This window comes from Leucopleurus acutus (assembly GCF_964270905.1).
Source record: "Leucopleurus acutus genome assembly, chromosome: 5".
NCBI lineage: Eukaryota > Metazoa > Chordata > Mammalia > Artiodactyla > Delphinidae > Leucopleurus > Leucopleurus acutus.
Window position 1 is genome coordinate 142,252,170 of NC_139147.1, and position 22,785 is coordinate 142,274,954.

General features: G+C 44.3%; 1 protein-coding gene across 6 annotated transcripts in view; it reads right to left on the reverse strand.

The window, feature by feature from the left end:
* Positions 1 to 22,187, reverse strand: part of THRB (thyroid hormone receptor beta) — a 393,807-nt gene extending 371,620 nt beyond the window's left edge. The window contains exon 1 of one of the 6 annotated variants that reach the window (XM_082840489.1): positions 22,105 to 22,187. The gene's annotated coding sequence lies outside the window, so the exon portion shown is untranslated. The other 5 variants (XM_082840498.1, XM_082840499.1, XM_082840490.1 and 2 more) reach the window with 5 other exon arrangements.
* Between the last annotated feature and the right edge of the window lie 598 nt (positions 22,188 to 22,785).

The window sequence follows — 22,785 nt, forward strand, 5'->3', positions numbered from 1 at the left end:
ATGTTAAACTCAGAGCTCTGCTTTCAGTTTCTTTTAATTTTACACTAATAACTTGTTTTCCAGGTATTCCCTCTCATTCCTGTAGTCCTACATGGCAGACTTTTCTTTTTTTAACATTTTTATATACTTGGAAATGGAAACTCAGGGAAGTTAAGCAACTTTTCCTAATGTCATATCAGCCAGTTTAGTGGGGACACCCATATTTATATTCAGGTCTGTCCAAGGTTCATACCTCCCCTGCTGTGTTATATTAACACTATTGTGGCTGAACATGGCAGGAAAATGAAAGAAGATGTGCATATGATTTTCAAGACCCTCTTAACCCACCCTTTATTCCAGAGAATACTAAATTCAATTAATGATGGTCAAAACAACACACGTCACAGCCACCGGAAAGGTGACATCTTAAAACATCTACAGGGATCTAGCACTTGGTTCCTTTCTACAAGGATCCTCTAAGGTATAAAGACATATCTGGCCACCGTTCATTTCTTCCTGAAGAATACCAGCCCCTACAAAGGAAAGACAACCGTGCAAGGGGCTCGAACACAAAGCCACTTGTTTCCTAGTGCTCTCTCTGCCAAGCCCTCACAAAGTCAAGTGCTGGACTTGTTGAAGAAAGCGATTCATCTCTCCATGGAAAGAATGCCAATACCAACTGTACAATAGACTTCTTTCTTCGTATCTTTAATTCCTGAGGATCTTATGGTCACTTCATGTAATGTAAGCAATTATGAGCTTCCAGGTTTGGGAGACAGTTTAATAATAATGGAAGGAAACACTACTCAGGTCTTCTCACAGGCAGATTTCAAGGGAGTCCAATCACGCTGATCGACAAAGACTCAGTTTTACTTGATGAAATAAGAAACACAGGCTCTGTTGACCTTCCAACTTCAATTTTTCACTGTCGTACCCTCTTTCCCAAATTTTCTATCCTCCAAGCTTGGTAGACACAACAGAAGCTCAGCTGTGATCCCCCATCTGCCTTATCTTCTCATATACAATCTAGTTCCTTCCTGTTCTCCATGTCAAGGGGCTGGCCAAAGCTTCCTGAGAGGATGGGTATTGTAACTGAGAAGTAAAGTAGACCGTGAAGTCCAAATGATAAATTACACAAATAAACACAATTTTGCCGTTTTAAAATATGACAGAGGGACTTCCCTAGTGGTCCAGTGGTAAAGAATCTGCCTTCCAATGCAGGGGACGTGGGTTCCATCCCTGGTCGGGGAACTAAGATCCCACATGCCGTGGGACAACTAAACCCACGTGATACAACTACTGAGCCCGCGCGCCTCAACTAGAGAGCCCGCGTGCTGCAAACTACAGAGCCCACACGCTCTGAAGCCCGCGTGCCACAACTAGAGAGAGAAAACCTGCTCGCCACAACTAGAGAGAAGCCCGCATGCCGCAAAGAAGAGCCTGTGCGCCACAACGAAAGATCCTGTGTGCCGCAACCAAGACCTGACACAGCCAAAAATAATAAATAAATAAATAAAATATTTAAAAAATTAAAATATATAATAGAAAATATTGTCTTCAATTTTATTTTGAGAACCGAGCATGTTCTTGAAAGAGTTCCAACAATTCTGATATTTCAATTTTTAAAGTATCGGTAACGCGGTATTTATACATCTGAGTCTCAGGACTCAGAAAACCAAAAAGACAATAAAAAAGTTCACTGCGTGCTTTGTTTTGTGATATTACACTAAACTTGCCGATCTGGAAACACTCTTACATAGTCCTTGACTTACAAATGAGTTTTCTGATTTACTATTGCGTAGAAAGTAAACATGTCTTCAGAACAAGCATAGTTTCACTTCAAAGGCACAGAACTAAAGCCAAAGGCAACATAACGGGACCACATCTTGAGGATTTAATCTTCCTTAGGTATGGACACAGGATAAGAAAATACCTGACACCCAGGCCACCACTGCTAATTGTTATTTCATAGCAAACACTACTCATCAATCATAGCACTACTGCCGAGTTCAAACACAACAGCCAACAAAACCTACTTGAGTTGGCACAAAACTATTTGACTGCCTAAGCTCTATGATAGACCTACTAGAATCTGTAGGATTAATGGCTACTCTTATGATTCAGGTTTCTTATGTGGAAAAGGAAAAGCTACAGTAGGTAATTCAAACACACAATGCTTCCAGCAAAGATTCTGTCTTTGATACTTCATAAAAAAAAAAATCTCGGATTTCTTGGATGGAACCAAGGACTGTGCAGACCCTGCATACTGTGTATAGCTGACTGTGGAACTGTAGGTATAGGGAGGGGTTCAAGCCTCAGACATGTACAGATGGGCACAGTTGATTCCATGGTGTGGAGTCATATCAGATTGGTGCACGTGGAAACATGTATCTTTCTTACTAATTTGAAAAGTGTATATATGAAATCTGTCCAAAATGCTATAGATAGAAGAATGACTTAATACAATGAACTGTACTTTTCAACTGAATGAACATAACATCTATGATAAATCACAAAGGAAAACCACTCCACTAATATGTGGTTTTCTACAGCTAATGTTCCAAAAACAAAATGTTCTTTTGGCATGGACCTCAAAATTTGTCATGGACCTCAAAATTTGTCATGTTCTCATTAGTCTTGAGGGCAACAGTGCTACTTTATACAATTGTAACCATCATGCAACAAGAAGTGAGAGCCTGAAATATTGGATTTTTTTCAAACAAGCAAAAAAATTGCTAAAAATACTTTATGACAAATATGAATAACTACAAGTTGATATTATTCAAATTAATGTTTTATTTGTTTAAGTAAAAACACAACTTACGGAAAAAAATCAAACCACAATATTGAGGAATTGCAATTTATTCCATTTAGAAATAAATAAACATAAGAAGTTGTTATAACATGCTACCATTTATAATATCTCCAAATCCTTTCTCATATTGGTTTCAAATTATATATTTAATAGTCAACATATGTTCAAAACACATATGTTCATATATACTCAAATTATATAATCTGAACACATATACATAAATATATATTCTCAAAGAGCTGTGCACTAGCAAAAAGTTTTGGAACAAACAAACAGGATGGTTTTAAAAAATGAGCTAAACCACCTACTTTAACACTTACACCTAGTTAGAGACGGAACACTAGTTTTCTCACCTTTTACAACATGTAAAATTATATTTTAAATGTCCCCCCAAACACAGCATTCTTCAAGAATATGGACACCATCATGTTTTTTTCAATTTTAATAAAGCAAAGCGTCTATAGCGTTGACAGACATATTACAGAAGAAAACAAAGAAAACATTTTCAACTGTTCCTTCAAAGCATATCTGAAATCCTGTTTCATGGAATACTGCTTTAGTTAGCTCCCTGGCATCCTTCTAAGGCACCACGTGGGGACACAACCATTCCAGCAAAGTCGGAGGCCCCGTGGATGAGGAAGAAGGTGGGAAGGGGTCTGAAAGGATGGAGGGAAAGCTCAGGACCAGCTCTGCAGGGCAAAGGCACTCTCACGGACACGGATCCTGGCACGAATCCTGTCTGAGAGATTGAAAGCCCTGCCCTGAAACCGTGTCTCATCCTGGCATTAGCACCCTCCTTCACAGTGCCCAGCTGAGGCCCCAGGACTAGTTCTCTCCCACACGTGGTGAAATCCGACTCTCAAGGTCTCTGGGCCTCAGCTTCACACAGGCGGGTGCTCAAAGAGTGACATGGTTGCCTTCCAGCTCCCAGGTGTTTAATGTCTTCAGAAGGATTAATGCTACAAATTCAGACAAGAATGCTCTGGAAAGCTTCATTACCCCCATCTCTTGGACACTCGTGGAGCTTTGTGGCTTTTGCAAAGTAATTTTGTTCCCCCCAAATCCACTGTATTTTTATATGATAGCAATCAACAATCTGAAAATGAAATTAAGGAAACAATTCCACGGACAATGAGATTTTTCATTTTAATTTTTTCTTCAGTCTCTCTGATGGAAGCTGTCAACCCCTGAAACAATAAGTTAAAAGTAAAAACTGACTTTTCAAAATCTGCAAAGCTAAATGAATGTTGAAGAAATGGAAATGATTAAACTTCCAGATCATTTTTTGTTAAGTGTGTAGCATTCACACTTCTGAAGACATTAAACTTTAAAACAGCAGTACCACTTTTGGGATACCCTGTACTTCTCATAACCTGGGGACTTTCTTTTGGGTTCAAAATTATCATTTCCTTCCAGTTAATGGATGTCCTTCCATCAGCCTACAGTTGTATTTTCTTCATTTAAAATGAGCTTTTCTTTAAAGGTGTCTTTTTCAAGATTTTGAGGTATTCTCTGATAGAGAGTTGTTTTTTGAAATTGAGGGTGAAATGCAAATGCTTACTGTCATGAACGTGCAACTGAGATCATTTTAACATTCATATATGCTATTTAGACATTTTACTAGTTCAGGAATCTGGTTTAGGGAATATAGTCTCATCATCTCTGGGGAGAGTTGAGGGGCCACACTTCATCAAATGCATATGTTTGGGGTTTTATTTTTTTAAAACACTGATCTGCATATATATAAAGAGATACATTCATTTTGGGGGGGTTGTTTGTTTGTTTGCCTGTTTGTTTTTTACCATAACCTCAGCCAGAATTCTATTTTGCTATTATGACCCAGGACATACATATAAAGGTGGGGTGTCTGTGTGTGTGCATGTACCTGCATTTTTTTAATGAAATAAAATGCTTCAAAAACATGTGATTTACTCTAATACCTTCTATTCTAGTCTTTCTTACCCAAAACTTTTGTTGATGGGACTCATTACGTTGACTGGGGCCCACTAACGTGCTGATTACCAAGTCTGAAAAACAATAACCTGGGTATAATGGGTTAGTCAATACCCACCAGGGTTACCCCGGTAACTCTTTTGTATGCTTGGACTGCATATTTTTTACCTGAGGAGATGCAAGCAGAACAAAAGCTTAACTCCCACTGCGGTGAAGCCCTTGGGGATCTTGGTGAAATGCAGAGTCTGGTTGGGCAGGGCTGGGGCAGGAGATTTGGTGCCTTTACCACCAGCCAGCCTGGGGGCAGCAGTCTGAGACGTGTGGGTGCAGAGGAGCAGGGCCGCGTGGGACACACTCCCACCGCACAGCCGTGCAGCCGTGACCGGGGCACGACCCCAGCATCCCCACAGGCGGTACTCACTGCAAAGGAGGCATCCTCGTGCCTTCAACATCCTCCCCTTTGTGATTTGCACCGTTTCCTTTTCTCCATAACCAACCCTCAGCCCAAACAAGCAGTGGCAAGGCCACCGTCTCTGGGATTGCTTGAAGCCACCTTTGGACGGGATTACCCCAAAATGTGGACAACTACCTTGTTCGTCTCAACAAAGCAGGAACAGCAGAGATGATGCCGGCAAACAGGAGTGTGAAAGATCTATTAACACTTTGTTTCAGGCACCGGTTAAACTGTGAAACCCGCTTGTCAAGGTGGACGGCGCTCACAACATACTTCTGAACGTGACAGAGGTATCCTGTAGTTCAAAGCAGGATTTCATAATTCTAAGCCGTGGAGTTAGAATTCCCACACGAGGAAACACTGACAGTAATTGCAACTGTTCCTGGTACGATACTGGCTTTCTGTACTTCCGGCCACCGGAATCCGGGATATACATGTATTGATAAAATGAAAACAGTCTTGATTTTGGTGAGGCTGTCCTTCGTGTAATCATTTTGTGGACCCGTCTGGAGGGACGAGGGAATGGGCTCACCACTGCACCCGAGCGTGGACCTCGCACACATTTGGTACCGGATACGGGTTTGATAAAAAAAATGAACGAACAAAATTTTTTGAATGTGACATCTCACGCTATTAGCTGATTTCCCATTATAGTGTTTGCTTCACTGAACTGAGTAGGAAGCTTTAAAAGGGAGGAAGAAATGAAAAGTGGCATCTTCCAAATTGCAGCTGTTCACCATGCAGATGGGGAGAAGCGAGGGGAAGGGAGGAAAAAGAGACAGGCAGGCAGACAGACCCACAGACCAGGGCACTGGTTCCTGACTCCTGATTCCTGGTGGGAAGAGGGCAGGTGGAAGAGGAGGCAGATTTGGGGATGCCTCTCCCCACCGGCCATGACGGCTAAGTGTAATTGGCGAGGAGCTTGGGGGAGGGAAGCACGGGGACTTGGGACTGGTCTAAGGCAGTGGTTTTCAATGGGGACAACTATGCCTCCCAGGGGACAACTGACAATCACCATCTGGAGACATTTTTTCACTGTCATAACTCCGGGGTGGAACACTAATGGCCTCTAGAGGGTAGAGGGTAGGGAGGCTGCTAAACATTCTGCAATGCCCATGGCATCCCCCACAGCCAAGAATTACGTGCCCCCAAGTATCAATAGCACCCAGGTCGAGAAACCATGTTCCAGGGGTACAAAAGGAAAAAAAAAAAAAAAAAAAAGCCTGGTAGAGGCAAGAGCAGAAGCTATTAGGAAAGAGAACGTGCTCGCCAGGACCTCTGGGCGATCTTGGGCAACAAGCGAGGTCTTAGACAGAAGGGAGACAGTGTGGGAGAGAGATGAGGGTAAGGAAACAGAGCTGGGGATCTGGCTGTGCCTCCTGTTTCACTGGATCCCTCTCCAGTCAACTCTGAACCAGGTGCTTGTGGGGTCAGCTCCACTGCTCCAGCTAAAGGCAGTCTGTGCCTCGTGAATACGAAGCAGAAGTCCAAAAGAGGCCAGAGGTCCTTGGGTGGAAATGAGCACTACAGGCTGCCCTCCAGGGATATATGCCACTGACAAGGAAGGCTTACGTGTAGCAGACGATGCTGGTGCCCTGACCCCCCTCCTCATGGGCTCCACTTCAATGCCCATGAGCTTGTCTTCCAGCTGCCAAAAACTGCATTCCTTTGCCTCAAGGTGTGCTGTTGGCTGCCCAAGTGGCAGTCCTGAAATGCCGGGAAATCAGTCGCCTCTGTAGGCAGTCCTCAACGGATGCCTGACAGGTTTGGTGAAGAAGTAGGTACTCCCTTGCCTCTTGGGTGGGTAACTGTGAGACATGATCCACGCTGTCTCCCAGGGCTCCCCAGTGTGCCCACAGTGGTAACCGGTTTAATAATGCCTCCTTATTGACTGCTATCCCCATTCTGGCCCCCTTCCCCACTCTCCTATGGGTGTTTTCTTTACCTTCCCCCTAAAACGACTTGCACTTCAATTCTCATCTCAGGGTCTGCTTCTGGGGAACCCAAACTCTAATGGCAAGTCTTCTGAAGAGAGACTAAGCTGGCGGCCACTTGAGCCCCAGGTTCCTCGGATGTGAGAACTCTCTGGGTCCACAGTAGCCCTCTAGCAGAGGGGCCGGCCTTCCCATCCCCAAGTCCTAAGCACAGAATCATTGGGATCCTCTGAGCCACAGGCTCTAGATCGACTTCTTTCAGACCATCTGAAACCCAACTCCAGGCACATTCCTCTCTCTCCCATCGAGGGCACAGGCAAAGCCACATCTTCTGCTCAAGGCTGGCAGGGAATGCAAGCACAATCCCTATGAGTCTCAAATGCCCCTGAAGTCAAAATTCTGCAAGAACTCAAATAAGTTACACTTGACTCCGAGAAAGGGGTCTTACTCTGGTGCCAGGAAGAGCCAAAGATGAAAACAACGGCAGCCGTGGTTCAAATGAACTTTAATGAATTACCAGTGGGGATTGAAAACCACAGAATAGCAAAATGAAACAGCTATTTCAAAACCTTGCTAGACAAAGAAGAGAAGTGAACTATAAACCCCCTCAGGGCGATGTTAAATCACTCATCTTCCCTGCAGTGGGAATTCTGAGATGTTAAAAATCTCAAGAAAATGCTCGGAGCTTGAGGGATGCCACGGCGGCAATGAGTGCAAGGGGCTCCCCACACCAGCAACAGGTCTGTAAACAGCGATGCAGCTGACACTTTCCAAGGGCCTCAGAACACGGCCCTGCAGAAACCTGAAGCCATCGCCTGAGGAAGTCCCGCTGTCACCCAGGATGGGAATCAGGCGCCCCCCTTAGGGTCTAGTCACTGTAAGCCATTCTTAAGGACGTTTCTTTACAAATCCTCAGAAGCCTCTCTTCTTAACTTGTGGATGTTCGCTGGGTTTCATCTTTGCCAAGAACATCCACTTTGGGGCCCCGATTCCTTGCCAACTTAGGTGAGGGGATGGGAAGATCTTCTATCTCAGCTCTGATGTGTGGAGAGTTTTTTTGTTTTTTTTTTTTTTGTTTTTTTTAAGGGAAAAGAACAGCAGAGCTTTTCTGCCGGACAACCTATTCCCTTATTTATAATGCAGGACAGCAGCGCCTTGTAAGTGTATATTCTGGTTCATCTGAGGACACACGGTTGTTCATTTTAAAATTAGATTCATCCTAATTATACGAAAACAGCCTGCATGTGGTTAGTCAAAACAGCAGGAAAGCATTACTCAGCACCTACGTATGGGCCTGCCTTCTAGACTCCACTAAACTTGTTCAACACACAGCCCCTGCCCTCTTGGAACTTCAAATCCAGCAGAGAAATATCCATCTCACTGACCAATACGAGGTTTGGACACTGGGCAGTGAAGAAATGCGTATAGTAAGTGACTAAACATGTAATATTACCTTTGGACAAAGGGGTGAGGGAAACTGTCATTAAAGGGGCATGCTGCAGCAGGGCAGAAGCGGAGGTACTTTGGATCTCAATCCTAATGAATCATGGCAGGACTGGGGGAGCTCCCTGAATGAAGGATATTAGGATGCTGTGCTGAAACAGAAGCAGGAAAAAATAGGTATGAAACCGTCAGGGACAGAAGTTTGCTTGTGGACAGTAGAACAGCATCAGAGCAAGAGACAGGGGTAGATGTTATGAAAAAAGGCAGGAAGGTGGTCAGCTTCAGCATGACATTCAATCCAAGTGGGAGAGCCAACTCTGCGTTCAAGTGGCTGCAGTCCCTGGCAGGTGACCAAACATTTATTCTTCTTTATTTTTAAAAAATTTTAACTGGAGTAGAGTTGATTTACAATGTTGTGTTAGTTTCAGGTGTACAGCAAAGTGAATCAGTTATACATATACACATATCCACTCTTTTCTAGATTCTCTTCCCATGTAGGTCATTACAGAGTATTAAGTAGAGTTCCCCGTGCTATACATCAGGTCCTTGTTGATTATCTATCTTATATATAGTAGTGTGTGTATGTTAATTCCAAGCTCCTAATTTATCCCTCCCCACCATGTTTCTTCTGTGGTAACCATAACTTTCTTTTCTACATCTAAGACTCTTTCTGTTTTGTAAATAGGTTCATATGATATCGCTTATATGTGGAATCTTTAAAAATGGTACAGATAAACTATTTACATCTATTATTCTTATTTTCCACAGACCCTGAGGGTTCCCTAAGTTCAACGATGGACCATGGAACATATCTCTTGAGGATGAAAAATGCCAGGACATCTATAAAAAGGAGATTGTTACCAGTAAACACATCCTAACAATTTAAAACTGAAAAAAAGAATAATGAATGACACAAAATGATCAAGGAAACTTGCAGGTTGACTTTTGGGTCTCTCTCTTTGACCTCCTGCCTTTTGGACAATCAAGCTCCGTACTTCCAGGGTGAAGGCTGACTGAATACCATCACTTTTACAATTTTTGTAATAATAAGATAATGATAAAATTGTTTCCCATGTACTGGGCACTCCCCAGGCACTATGGATGGGCTCAGCAGTCCATAAACCTGATTCCACTCAATCTCCTCTATGATGCCGTCAAGTAAGTACCAATATTATTTCACTGCACAGGTGAGGTGACTGAAGTTCAAGGTGGTTAACTCACTTGCCAGAGAGACCACGAGCTAGAAGGGGACAAAGCCAACTCAGCACCTGTAGGGACGTCCGCCACCCACCCGTAACTCCTGATCTCTCTCCAGTGCCCCAGCTCTCAACCAGTCCAGGACCCAGGACCCTCAGCTTCCACCCTCCCCACAACACACTTGGCCTCTAAGGGAAGCGGGGAGGGTGTCTCTCCTCCCTGCTCTGTGACAGGACTTTAAAATAGGACATGACTGGTGCCCACACTGCAGGTTACTCTGAGCCCCAAGGAACCCAGTGATGAGCCAGGAACAAGTTGGGGATTACTGAGAAAATGATTTCTTCTTTATTATGGAATATCAAGAATTAGCTGGATTCAAAAAGATACACGCATCCCAATGTTCACAGCAGCACTATTCACAGTAGCCAGGACATGGAAGCAACCTAAGTGTCCATCGACGGAGGAATGGATAAAAAAGATGTGGCACATATACACAATGCAATGTTACTCAGCCATAAAAAAGAACAAAATAATGCCATCTGCAGCAACATGAATGGACCTAGAGATGATCATACTAAGTGTAGTAAGTCAGAAAGAGAAAGACAAATATCATATGATATCGCTTACATGTGGAATCTAAAATATGACACAAATGAACCCATCTACGAAAGAGAAACAGACTCACAGACATAGAGAACAGACTGGTGGTTGCCAAGCGGGAGGGGGTTGGGGGAGGGATGGAGTAGGAGGCTGGGATTAGCAGATGCAAAGTATTATATATAGGATGGATAAACAACAAGGCCCTACTGTATAGCACAGGGAACTATATTCAATATCCTGTGATAAACCATAATGGAAAAGAATATGAAAAAGAATGTGTGTGTGTATATATATATATATATATATATATATATATGTATAACTGGATCACATTGCTGGACAGCAGTAATGAAAACAACATTGCAAATCAACTACAATAAAAAAAAAAAGAATTAGCTGGATTCTGTACCTGAGAGGTACTTTATCAGGATTAACTTCTTCATACTGCAAATTTTGATTTTCAAAAATATTGCAAAATATTTTACAAAAACAGACTTGAAGTCAAAGACAGCCCTACCTAGGGTAATATAAAGGCAAACAGTTCTTTCTTTTCCTTTTACAGGTCCTTAACATGATACTTCTGATCACTTGGTCTTATTTCTTCATAATCTAAAACACATGTGCACTTGGCAAGTGTTTCTTTACTCTCAGATTAAGACATTTTAATAATAATTAAGTACGTTTTCACAACGTTCGAAGGAAAGAGCTTCTTTGTTCTTTTCCTTTACCTCACTTTTATTATTCATGCCCCTCTAACATTTCCTTCGCCAGAGGCACTTCTGTAGAACTGGATGAATATCTGATCAAGCACATTTACAATTTGGGAAGAAAACAAGCAAATATCCTTTTTGACTAAAAAAGAGCGTTCCCCATTGTAGTAAGGAATGATAAGTAGAATAAATACTAGGAAAATTGCTATTTTTAGTCAAGACATTATGTAATAAGCCATTTATTTAAACTGTCTAAAGCTCTGCAGAATGATTCCAGGAAAAGGGCTTCAATTCCTCTGTCAACACACCAAGAATCGGCTCTGCCCTCTGCTTCCTGATAGCTCTACTTTAAATTTTAGTTTCCTTTAAAAAAATCAGCACATTCATAATGTGCCAATTATATACCAGGATTGATCAGTAAACTCCCAACACTATGTACATGTTATGACCCACAGAGATCTATCAAGAGAATGAAAATGATGATCAAAGACTAAAAGGGAAAGCCGGGTGTAGCCAGATTAATGATGACCCACCTCATAAAAGTGAGCAGGAAGTGAGGAAACAGAACTGGGTCAGCTAGGAGGGTGGTACTGCACCAAAACCCAGAACTGGGTTATGTCATTGCTATCGGGATGTTTCCATCACTTGCCAGTGCCTCCAGAAGTACGAAGCCAGTGCTGTGAGGAGAGCCTCAGAAGAACTGAAAAACAGAATTACACAGGGTGGCAAAGACAGTTCACTGGCCACCAAATATTCCGGCTCCCCTTCCCCTTCTACAGCACAGAGGCATCGCAGGAAAGCAGCTGTGAGACAGGGGCTGTATCTCTCATCCTGCTTTCTTCAGCGGGAGGTGGGCACGGCATTGTTCTCACCAGTGGAATCAGAGCAAAATGATTCTGGGTCACTTCCAAGCGGAGGCAGTTAGGAGGCTGGTGTGTTTCTGCACTCTCTTGCCTTCTCAGGGGTCTGATGCAGTGAAGACATGGCCTTGGAAGCCTTGAGCTGGAGATGGAGGAGCCCAAGACCAAAGGAATCAGGATTCCTCAGAATCGCCATAGAGCAGAGTCCCCAAGCTAATCAGGAACCGCAATTTTCAACTTCACGTGGGTGAAAGATAAACTTCTACCTTCTTTAGCTCCCATGCATTTTTAATTTTATTTCAAAGTGTAGATAGTGTTTTCCTAACCAATATACGTGGCAAGAAAAACTTAAGTGTCTCAATCACTTGAAATAATGTATACAATTTATTTTTGCATGAAATTTGATAGAACGATAGTTTTTTTTTTTTTTTTTTTTTTTTTGCGGTACGCGGGCCTCTCACCGCTGTGGCCTCTCCCGTTGCGGAGCACAGGCTCCGGACGCGCAGGCTCAGCGGCCATGGCTCACGGGCCCAGCCGCTCCGCGGCATGCGGGATCGTCCCGGACCGGGGCACGAACCCGTGTCCCCTGCATCAGCAGGCGGACTGTCAACCACTGCGCCACCAGGGAAGCCCTAGAACGATAGATTTTTAAGGCTAAAGTTGTCCTGCCCAGTTCTAGCAGCTACTAGCCACTAATGGCCATTGAGCATTTGAAATGTGGCTAGGTCAAGATTGAGATGTGCTACAAATGTAAAATATACACCAGATATTAAAGGTTTAATACAAAAAGCAAAATATCTCACTGGTATTTCGTATTGATTATATGTTAATAATTTTTGGATGAAATAAAATATACTATTGAGGTCAAACTCACAGGTTGCTTTTTACTCATTTGTAACATGGCTACTAGAAAATTTTAAACTACCTATGTGGCTCACATTATATTTCTGTTGGACTCTGCTCAGCTAGTAGGTGTTAGCGAATTACAACCCACCTTCTGTTTTTGTAGATAAAGTTTTATTGGTACAGAGCCATGACTGCTTACATGTTATCTATGGCTGGTTTTGCATTACAGGGCAGAGCTGAGTAGTCCTGAAAAGCTAAAAATATTTATTATATGGCCTATTATAGAAAATATTTGTAGAAAATCTGTTTGGGATTACTAAGAAATAAGACCAAACAATGATAAGAAGTCATCATGTTAAGGGAATGTAAAAGGAAAAGAAATCGTTGTTGACTTTATATTACCCCAGGTAGGGCTGTCTCTGACTCTAAGTCTACTTTTGTAAAATATTTTGCAATATTTTTAAAAACTAAAATTTGCAATATGAAGAAGTTAATCCTGATAATGCCCAGACTAAGGATAACTTTGAAATTACCTAATTTATCTACTCTTACCATTTCATGACTAAGGAAATGAAAGCTCAGATAAGTGAAGAGACTTGTCCAAAATATTCTTATTCTAAATTAGGTGGTATTTCTATAAGGTCACTAGCATTCATTCATTCATGGATTCATACTCTCCACCCATCTCTAATTTCGATCATTAAAGAAATAAAATCCCTATCAGGTAGAAAAATCAGCACTTAAGAGCAGAGAAATCCTTGAGTAATAACAGCGACAAATAGGCTGTGAGATAGTTTTTAAATTAAGCTTCATTTGAAAACACTTTAAAGAGAACCTATCATGTAATCTGCTTTCAAATTAAACTTGAAATTCCCCCAAATGTAGAGCCAGCTTGCTAAAAATATGCCTTATTGGAATTAAATGTTAAAAATTTGCCACATCTTGGAGAAAAGGAAATCTGTTCCCAAAGACTTCACAGCAACATATAACTGCCTCTGTTCTAGCAGCCATCCTCTCTCAGTGTATTATTCTAGAACTTCTAACTGGGCTCACCATTTCCAGTCTCTGTCCCACTAAAGACCTATCCCCAAGAGCCCTTCTAAAATAAAAATCTGATGTGCTGACCATTCCTTCGTCTCTCCATGCTGTCAAGATAAAGTCCATCTTCCTTATTTGGTCTGGAAAGTCTTCATCATGTGGCTTCTACCTGCGCCTACGGCTTCATTTATTGCCCTGTGCACGTCAGACTAAGCTCCTTGCAATTTCCCAAATGCTTCATACTTTTATTCCATTTCATGCACTTGTATATGGTGTTCTTACTGCCTAGAACTCTCCCCACTCCGGACTATGGGTCCCCACTGTACACTGTACTTATTCCATCACAGAACTTATCAATATTGTAGTTGATTGTAACCGTTGAAGCCTTAATTCTACCACCACTAGGAATAGCTAATATTTAGGAACACTGAATTGCAGGTCAAGTGCTACACTATTTCATTTAATCTTCACATGTTATAGATGAGGAAACCAAGCAAGTGTAATAAAGCCAGGGGAAGCCAAGACATGAATCCACACATCCCCACTCTGCAGCTCTGGCTCTTAACTCGACACCAGTGGTTGTCAGTGGGGGTGACTTTCCTGCCCATGAGACATCTGGCAATATCTGGAGACATTTTTCCTTGCTGCAACTGGCGTGTCGGGGGAGCTACTGGGATCTAGTGGGTAGAGGTCAGTGATACTGCTAAACATCCTACAGTAATGAGTGCAGCTCCTCAAAGGAAAGAATTATTCGGCCCCAAATGTCAATAGTTCAGAGGCTGAAAAACACTGGTCTACACTAAATTAACTCCTGTTGATTGACCCAGGAGACTCTGAGTATCTCTCCAGCAAGGATTTTTAAACGTTCACCGTGGTGTCTTGGAACCTACTATAGAGCCTGGTACCCAGTAGATGCCCAGTGCATATATGATGGATGGATGGGTGGAGGGATGGATGCAGGAATGGATGGATGAATGGGTGGAGGGATGGAGGGATGGATGGTTGAATGGGTGGAGGGATGGACAGATTCCAGGAGAAAAGAAGCAAGTTTCCTTATTTTACGCCTTGGTTTTCATGACAACTTCAATAAAGATAAATCTGAACACACCTTCTTAATTAACAGCAAATGAATGCATGCAGAGTACATTCCAGAGGATGCCTTCACCTTAGCAATACGTCACATTTACAAATCTACAGTGTGAGATTAAATTAATAAGCCAACTGCCTAGCATTATATTTTTTCAAGAGTCCCTTACAACTACTACACTACAGGATAAATTGACATGTTCATCATCCACATAGGCCATAACTTAAATTGTTTTAAAAAGATTTCCTATATAAGGTTCCCCTGGTTTCTTTTTCTTATATAAAAGACAAATAATACAAGAATATACAACCTTATGCTTCCCCCTGTTGTAACTACAATTCCAATATAAATACATTACTCTAGATTTCCAGATGCTTGGGGTAGAAATTACAATGAAGCTTAGGTGAAATTCAAAAAAGTAAACAAAAACATATATGGCAGAAATAACCCATTCTCTGTCTTACGGAAATTAATGTACCTAAATACCAGAAATGAAGTCAAGGAAAGATATATTTTATGATTATAATATTTTTGAAGTAACGGCCATTTAGCCTGATTTTTACATAATCACAAACACTTCAACAATGGCGGCATGAATCAGTGCTGAATACAAACTGATAGATTTTCTACAGAAGAACACAAAGGTTCAGCTGTGGGGCTGGTTAAAACAAATTGTACTCAATTTTTTAAGTGCAGTACTATGAACTATTCCTCACAACCTTCTGCATTGAACTTCAGCCGTTTGTGGTTTCTCTCTCTCACACACACACACACACACACACACACACACACACAAAGAATATGCTGACCCAATAAGTTTTGGTACCTGCTCTCCCTCTTGGAGATTCACATGCACACATGCATAAATGTAGACTCCGAGAATGCTTGCGTTAAGTTGTTAAACTCGGGATTTCCCATAGAGTAACAAATAAAAAGTTAACTCTGATGAAGATCTGCCGAAACATTTAGGAGTAGGGAGAAGGCCTAAAAGTGATGACAGGATGTGTAGCTGGGGACATCAGCATAACTGTGGCATTTCTTGCCATGGGAACCACAGCTGACGCCAGAGACGAGCAGTGCCTTTTTCACTGTATGTGAGAACATGACACGCACTTGTCACAGAGGCAGACTCTGCATGTATGGACATGCAAGTGGTGAGACATTGCCGCATATGGAAGAGCAACACGAGAAAGCTAACCCGAACCCAGGAATGTCATGACTGCTAATATCAATCATGATTTTTTGAGCACCTGTTCTGTACCACCGTGGCTGAAATCTGGGAAAACAGAGCCTTAAGAGAAACAAAAGAGGGGAAAGTATATCTGAACCATCTTGAGAACCACGGAACAACACAAGTCACAAGAGTCAGAATATTCAGTGGGCCCTGGATGCCACAATCATACAGTCTGCCACCAAAACCAGGACTGTCTTCTCCACTCTCTTCATCATGAACACTCCTGGGTCTCCAGAGGAATCACACAAGTGTACTTCCCAGATGAAGAAGACATGCCTGCTGTCAATTAACATTCCTTTGTCCAAGCTTTTGCTTTCATCAGGTTATCACTCATGACTTTTTGAATAAACCCCTATGTTCTTGATCCCAGAAGAGAAGGCATAATCCTTAAGATCTCTTTTATTAGAAAGAGGAAGTTGAATGAGTAATTCGTTCAGATCAGTCCTTTCCTAATTGTTATATGTGCCCCATCCACAGTCCACTCTCAGCACGCACACACACATACGCACAGGCACACACATGTATGCATATGTTATTATACGTATTACTATACTCTTATATACACATTGCATATCATGATATACATATTATTGTATGTGTTGTACACACGTATACATATGTATATGTATATTATGTGTACATGTATATGTATATGTTAGAGTGTCTATCATGATGAAGAGGCTACAATATGCTTCCTGGGACAGAGTCAAGGTTCCTGGGTCCAAATTCCAAGCTCTCCTGACTTGCCATTTGGAAAAAGATACTTAAGTTCACAGCAGAGCTCAGTTTCTTACTCAGTAAAAATAGTACTGCACAGGAAGAGCTGCCAGTACATAAAGATCCAAAGTCCCTGGAAATTAGGACAGTATGGACAGACAACATTAGCATTAAATGTAGATCACGATTCTCACTGTCAGCTGGCCAGATTCCCGAGAGGAGGATAGAGAAATAGGTTATCTGTGACTCAGTGATCTGGATAGTCTCCCCTCCCCCATTTGCTTAAATGCTGTAATTGACGAACACTTTGGGAACTTAAGGTGGAGAGTGAACACCCTGAATCAGAAGACTCACCAGCCTAAATGTATTCAACCCCACACCGCATGAATCCCAAGACAGTCCCGGGTGAATCGCACGGCAATTTACGCTAATACACATGGGCGACAAAACCCACAAAACCATCACATCCTCAGATTAAAAGAACTTTATGTCACCTAGGGGGCCACACGAGGGACCCCGATAGGCATATCCATTCCATCCCAGTGGAGACCACTTCAGAATCCCTTTGCATTAACATATGCATATTGTCTCATAGCTCATTAGGCTACACACTGAGCTGCAAAAACAGGCCCAGACACATACGAGGTACACAAATTTTTGTAGACTGAATGAGGAATCAAGTCAAGTAATGAAAATGACTTTAAATAAAGCAAGGAGTTCACCTGCCATCTATTGCTCAACCAGCTCAGACACTAGAACAAGCCCTTCTAGCAAACTACCCTGCTGTGATATGGACACACAATGTAATCCAGGCAGCAAACATTCACAATGGGCAAAACTAAGACAGAAGATGACACCTGATACACTATCAGAAAAGAGAGAGAAGCGTCTCCCCTTCTCCCCCTCTCATTCATTCATTCTTCCAACGAGCTTCTCCCTTGTGCCCATGTGTCAAAGCCTTTGCTAGGTGCTATAAGTCAAGGATGAGTGAACCCATAGCCCATCACCGCAGTTCAGAGGGGAAGACAGAAATGAAACAAAAACAAACACACCGCCCTGCAGGGTGATAACTGTACAGGCTAAAGCACAAAGCATGGAGGCCACCCGTTGAGAGAGGTTTATGGCCATAGGGTCATTTTCAAGTACCTGGCTGTCCCGTCCCCCAGACTGTTCCAGTTTAAAAGCTTGGCGGAGGTACTGGATATTTGAGGAAGTCAGCCTAAAGAACATGCTAACCATTCATTCCTCTAGGTTTTCTGAGCTCTACTTCTGCACAGGGGACGGCGTCCCGAATCTCCTCTGTGGGGCAATGGGACCTCAGACCCCCAAAGATAAAGTCCCACTGGGTGACTTTCCATTATTACGCCTTCTGCATTTTTTTCCCTCGAGGGTTGTTAAAAGACTTGACCATATAAAGAATTTTACTTCATTTTCCGTAGAAATGAAGTTCAAGTATTGGCCATTATATGATCTGACATTTCATAGGAGCAGATACTAGTTGCCATGTACCATGGTAAGCACTCTACAAATGTCATCTGATCTATCCTTACAGCTTCAAGGCCTACCTGCCACATCAATGCTTCCACTCTGCATTTGCTTCTGTTAACTTGGCTACTGAGAAGCTCGGAGCGAAATTAAATACTGAAAAGCAATAAGCACTTACGATTTCAGTTTGATTATCTGTACTCCTCTACAAGATTTTGATCTCTCTTCCTTTGCCATTTTTACCGGTCTCGTCACTTTGCGGGATTTTTACTATGCATTTACTGAGACACATTTCTGGAAGCCAATACTCTACAAACAAAAACAAATGACCAGAACCATCAACTGTAATTTCCTTTTAGTTTCAGTTGTCACAAGAGTTTCCATGAATAGCTCATTTGAAGATGATCCCTTGTGTGTCATACCTCGGTCACTTGGAAACTCAGATAGTGAAATATTTCCCACAATCAACAGGTTCAGAATCTGTTCATGAAGTGCAGAAAAGGGAAAAGGGGAGAGGTTGACTGACGTAACTTACCCATAGGGTAACCACTAGGTTGCTTCCTAATCTACTACCAAGGGATATTTCTATCTTGTGCTGGTTCCTGACAGTCCCGTTCACCCCCTCCCCAACATCTACTTCTGTAGACCAGCTATACCACGACATGCCCTTGGTCCCCTTAGGGCTGCCAAGGCCAAAGGCACCACCAGAACCTGCTGAGTGAGAAGGCATCGCTATCACCCAGTGATGTCTGTTCCCTGGAATTTCACCCTCCGCACTGACAATGCCTCTGGAACTCATAAAAGACTCTGCTGAAACCCCGGGAGCTGAAGGTCAGTGTCTTCAGGGAATCAAGGTACCATGTAAGACAAACTGCTGCTGAGGATTTCCATGTACTCAAGGCAAACGCCCCCAGGAAGAACTCACAGAAATAACTCTCTGCGTTGTCGCTACATAGAGCAGGGCTAGCTTTCGTATCCAAAAAAAAAAAAAAGAGAGAGAGATAAAAATCGAACTATATATACATGGCACACACACACAAACACAGGCACAGATCTTGGCGCATCCAATTGGTACCCAGTTAGATGCTTAGTCAGGTATTTTTTGGAACACAGTGTTTGGGCACAACCATCTATTTATTCAACAAAGATTTATCCAGCACCTACTGTGTGCCAAGCACTGTTCAAGATGCCAGAGAATCACGAGTGAACGAGACAGTCAAGATTCTTTTTCTCAAGGACTCTATAGTCTAGACAGGTACTCAACAAGTAGCAACTGAAATGAACAATTCAGATAGAAAATAAGACCAAGGAAGGAAAAAAAAAAAAAAAGGAAGCAAAAAACAATGCCATGGCTTTGAGAAGGAATGGGAGGCTGCCTCTGCTCCAATGGTCAGGGGAGGGCTTTTTAAAGAAGTAACACATAATCTTACAATAAAATGACAAAAAGGAGCTGAAGAAACCAATCACCTTTACTCTGATTTCCATCAAAAAGATGAGCTTACTAAAAAAAGAAAGGTGCAATCCCATTTGTGGGTCCACACACCCTGTGCTTCAAACGACTGCAAAAAGCCCAGGAAAGGAAAAGGATCCACAACTTTCTCTGCTCTTAAGGAAATTTTAAGAAATCTCCTTTCCCCAAAGATGCTAAATGAAAAGGAAGTTGCCTTAATTCATCTCTGTGGTAGGATTTACTACAAAGAATCTAAAAGGAGGGAAAATGGAATGTTTATTCCTCTTTTAAAGGTCAGTTACTTTATAATGTTCCAATGTCAATAAAATTATGCCTTTGCCTTGTAATGCCAACAGGAATTGCTTCATTTTAAAAAAAAAAGTCTAGGGCTAAATTCAGTATCACTTATTTCACTTGTTGGAAAAGAGAAGCAAATCATATTTACTAGCAGATGATACCACTTCCAATACATAATAAAACTTTGAAATTCACTAAAAATAAGATTCTGATAGTATCTTTTCAACGTGCACAAATAATAAGTGATTGTTCACCAATACCTTCCCATATCCCATATCCCAGCCCAAACAAATCGCTTAGTATTGAATTTCTGCTGGAGTCAATTAAAACGCTTAGCCAACTGGCATGAAAACTCCTGAAAACGTCCACTGCTCAAAATAACTTTCATCAAAACACCTTCTTCTTTCATGTTTCCTAGTCCCTGACTTGTTTCATAATAAAAGAGGTAAGCAGAAATCAATTAGGGAGCAGATCCCTCACCGTGAATATTCAGATTGAATCATGGAATATTTTGACTAAAACGCAATTTGTATTACCTTGCAATGCACAGCATGCTATATATTATTGAAATGTAAATACGCATACGAAACTAAAAGAAGGCAAAGCTATTGTCCAGCAGGTCTGCATCACCCAATACATGTATCACTATGAGAAACTGCTGTGCTCTGGTATTAACACGCTGTCCAAGGAATGCTTCATTTTTTGAACTTCAAAACGGGTCTTTAAAACTGACTCGCACTGGCACCTAAGAACAATAACATGCTAAAGGGAAGACTCTGTTTCATTTATTTACTGATGAGGCTTAGTGTTTGAATCTTCACAAATTCTCAACGTGTGCGGAGCGGGGCCGACGTAGAGTCTGCGCTTTTCTGCCCAGGTAAACTCTTGTCTCTCTTTCACTCACTTCACTAACTGTTATGCTTCTAGACCCTTCCTGTAAAATTTCCCATTTGGGGAAAAATTATACACTGAGCCTTCCGTAAACAAAACACTCACCCCGCCCCCATTAAAACAAATCAGAAGGCTTAAGAATTAGCACTAATACTGAGCCTACAATGGTCGCCGGCAAATACAAATGACAACTGCAGCCGAGAAGGGCCAAATCCACCTGGAGTAAAAACTCCCCCAATGAGTCCTTCTCCGAGGGGTGCCCGGGGTGGGGTGGCGACCATGCAGCTGGCACAGCTCGGGGACCGGAACCGACTCGAGGGGCCCCAGGGGAAGATGCTGCGTCAAGAGAAGCGAAGCAAGAAGCGCGAACCGGGAGGCGAGCGACGTCGCCCCCCATTCCCCGGGGAGGTGGGGAGAAGCCAAGTCGCCAGGCACGGGCACCAGGGCACGCCACCCGCAGAATCGGTCCCCTCTCAAAGCCCGGAGTTCCGGGGCAGGAGAACAGGGGCGATGGGGGACCCACAGTCCCTTTAAACCGCCTCCACAAACACACCCCCGCCCCACCACCAGCCCCGGTGTCTGCCAACCTTTTCCGAACCCTCGTGTCACAGAACTTCCTCATCATGGAAACTTCCACTCGGTTCGGCGCTGAGGATGCCAAACTCCATGTCACAAGGAGGCTGTCAACAGCCGGGCTCGGGGTTTGAGGAACACCGCCGCCCCAGCCGCCCCGCTCCGCCGCTGCCCACGCCGCGGCTCCCCGAGCGGTGCCCGGGCGGAGAGGGCACCTCCTACCCCCAGGCGGGGCGCGAACCCCCGGAGGCGGGTACCAGGGCGGCTGACACCCCACCCACGCCCGCCCGCGCGCGCGTGCGCGCCCGGCGTCGCCGCTCGCACCCCGTGTGGTTCCCGCGACACCCCCGTCGCCCTCCTGCCCACCCCCCGGACGGCGGGGACCGTCGCCCCCTCCCCCGCACCCCGCCTCCGCGCCGTCCTCCGGCCAAATTACCGGTGTCCTCCAGCCTGCCGGGTCGGGCGCCCCTGCCCGGGGAAGGCCGCCTGCGGGCGCTGCCCGAGCCCGGGAGCAGAAGGTCTCCTTCCCCAGCGCACTCACATTATTCATGCAAAGTTAATCCCCGCCGCGTCACGGCCGCCCGCCTGAGGATGTGCGCCTTCCTTGGCCAAGCCCCGCAGTCTCCACCCTCCTCCGCCCCCTCCTCCCGGCGGCGGGGTCCCGGGGAGCGCCGGCGACGGGACGTCGCGCGAGTCCTGCAGAATGTCAACTCCCCGAGCGCAGAGGGGCGGCCGCAGCCGGGGCCGCGCCGCCCGCCCGGGCCGCTCCACTTTTATAGGCGCAGGAAGCGAGCGCGGCCCGGCCGCCGAGTCCCCGCCTCTCGGGCCCGCGCGCCCGGCCGGCTCCCGGCCGCTGCCCTCCTCCGGCCCCGGCGCTCCTCCGCGCCGCGTCTGCCAACCGGTGACCTGGTTTTGCATCCGGCCCGCCCGGCGGTCCGACTCGCGCGGCGGCGGTGGCGGCCGGGAGCAGGCCATTCGGGCTCCCCCAGGGGCGCCGCGAGGAAATGGCCTCCCGGCCGCGCGCCCCGCCGCCGTCGTCCCCCGCCGGCCCGGCCGCCCGCCCGCCAGCCCCCGACACTACCGCCCGGCCCCGGCCCCGGCCCGGAGCTCGGACGCGTCCGCCGCTCCCCGGCCCGCGCCCCCTGCCCAGCGCGCCCCTCACGCGCCGCCCGGCTCGCCGCCTCCGCACCTGCCGCCCCAGGTGCGGGCTCCCCCTCGTCCC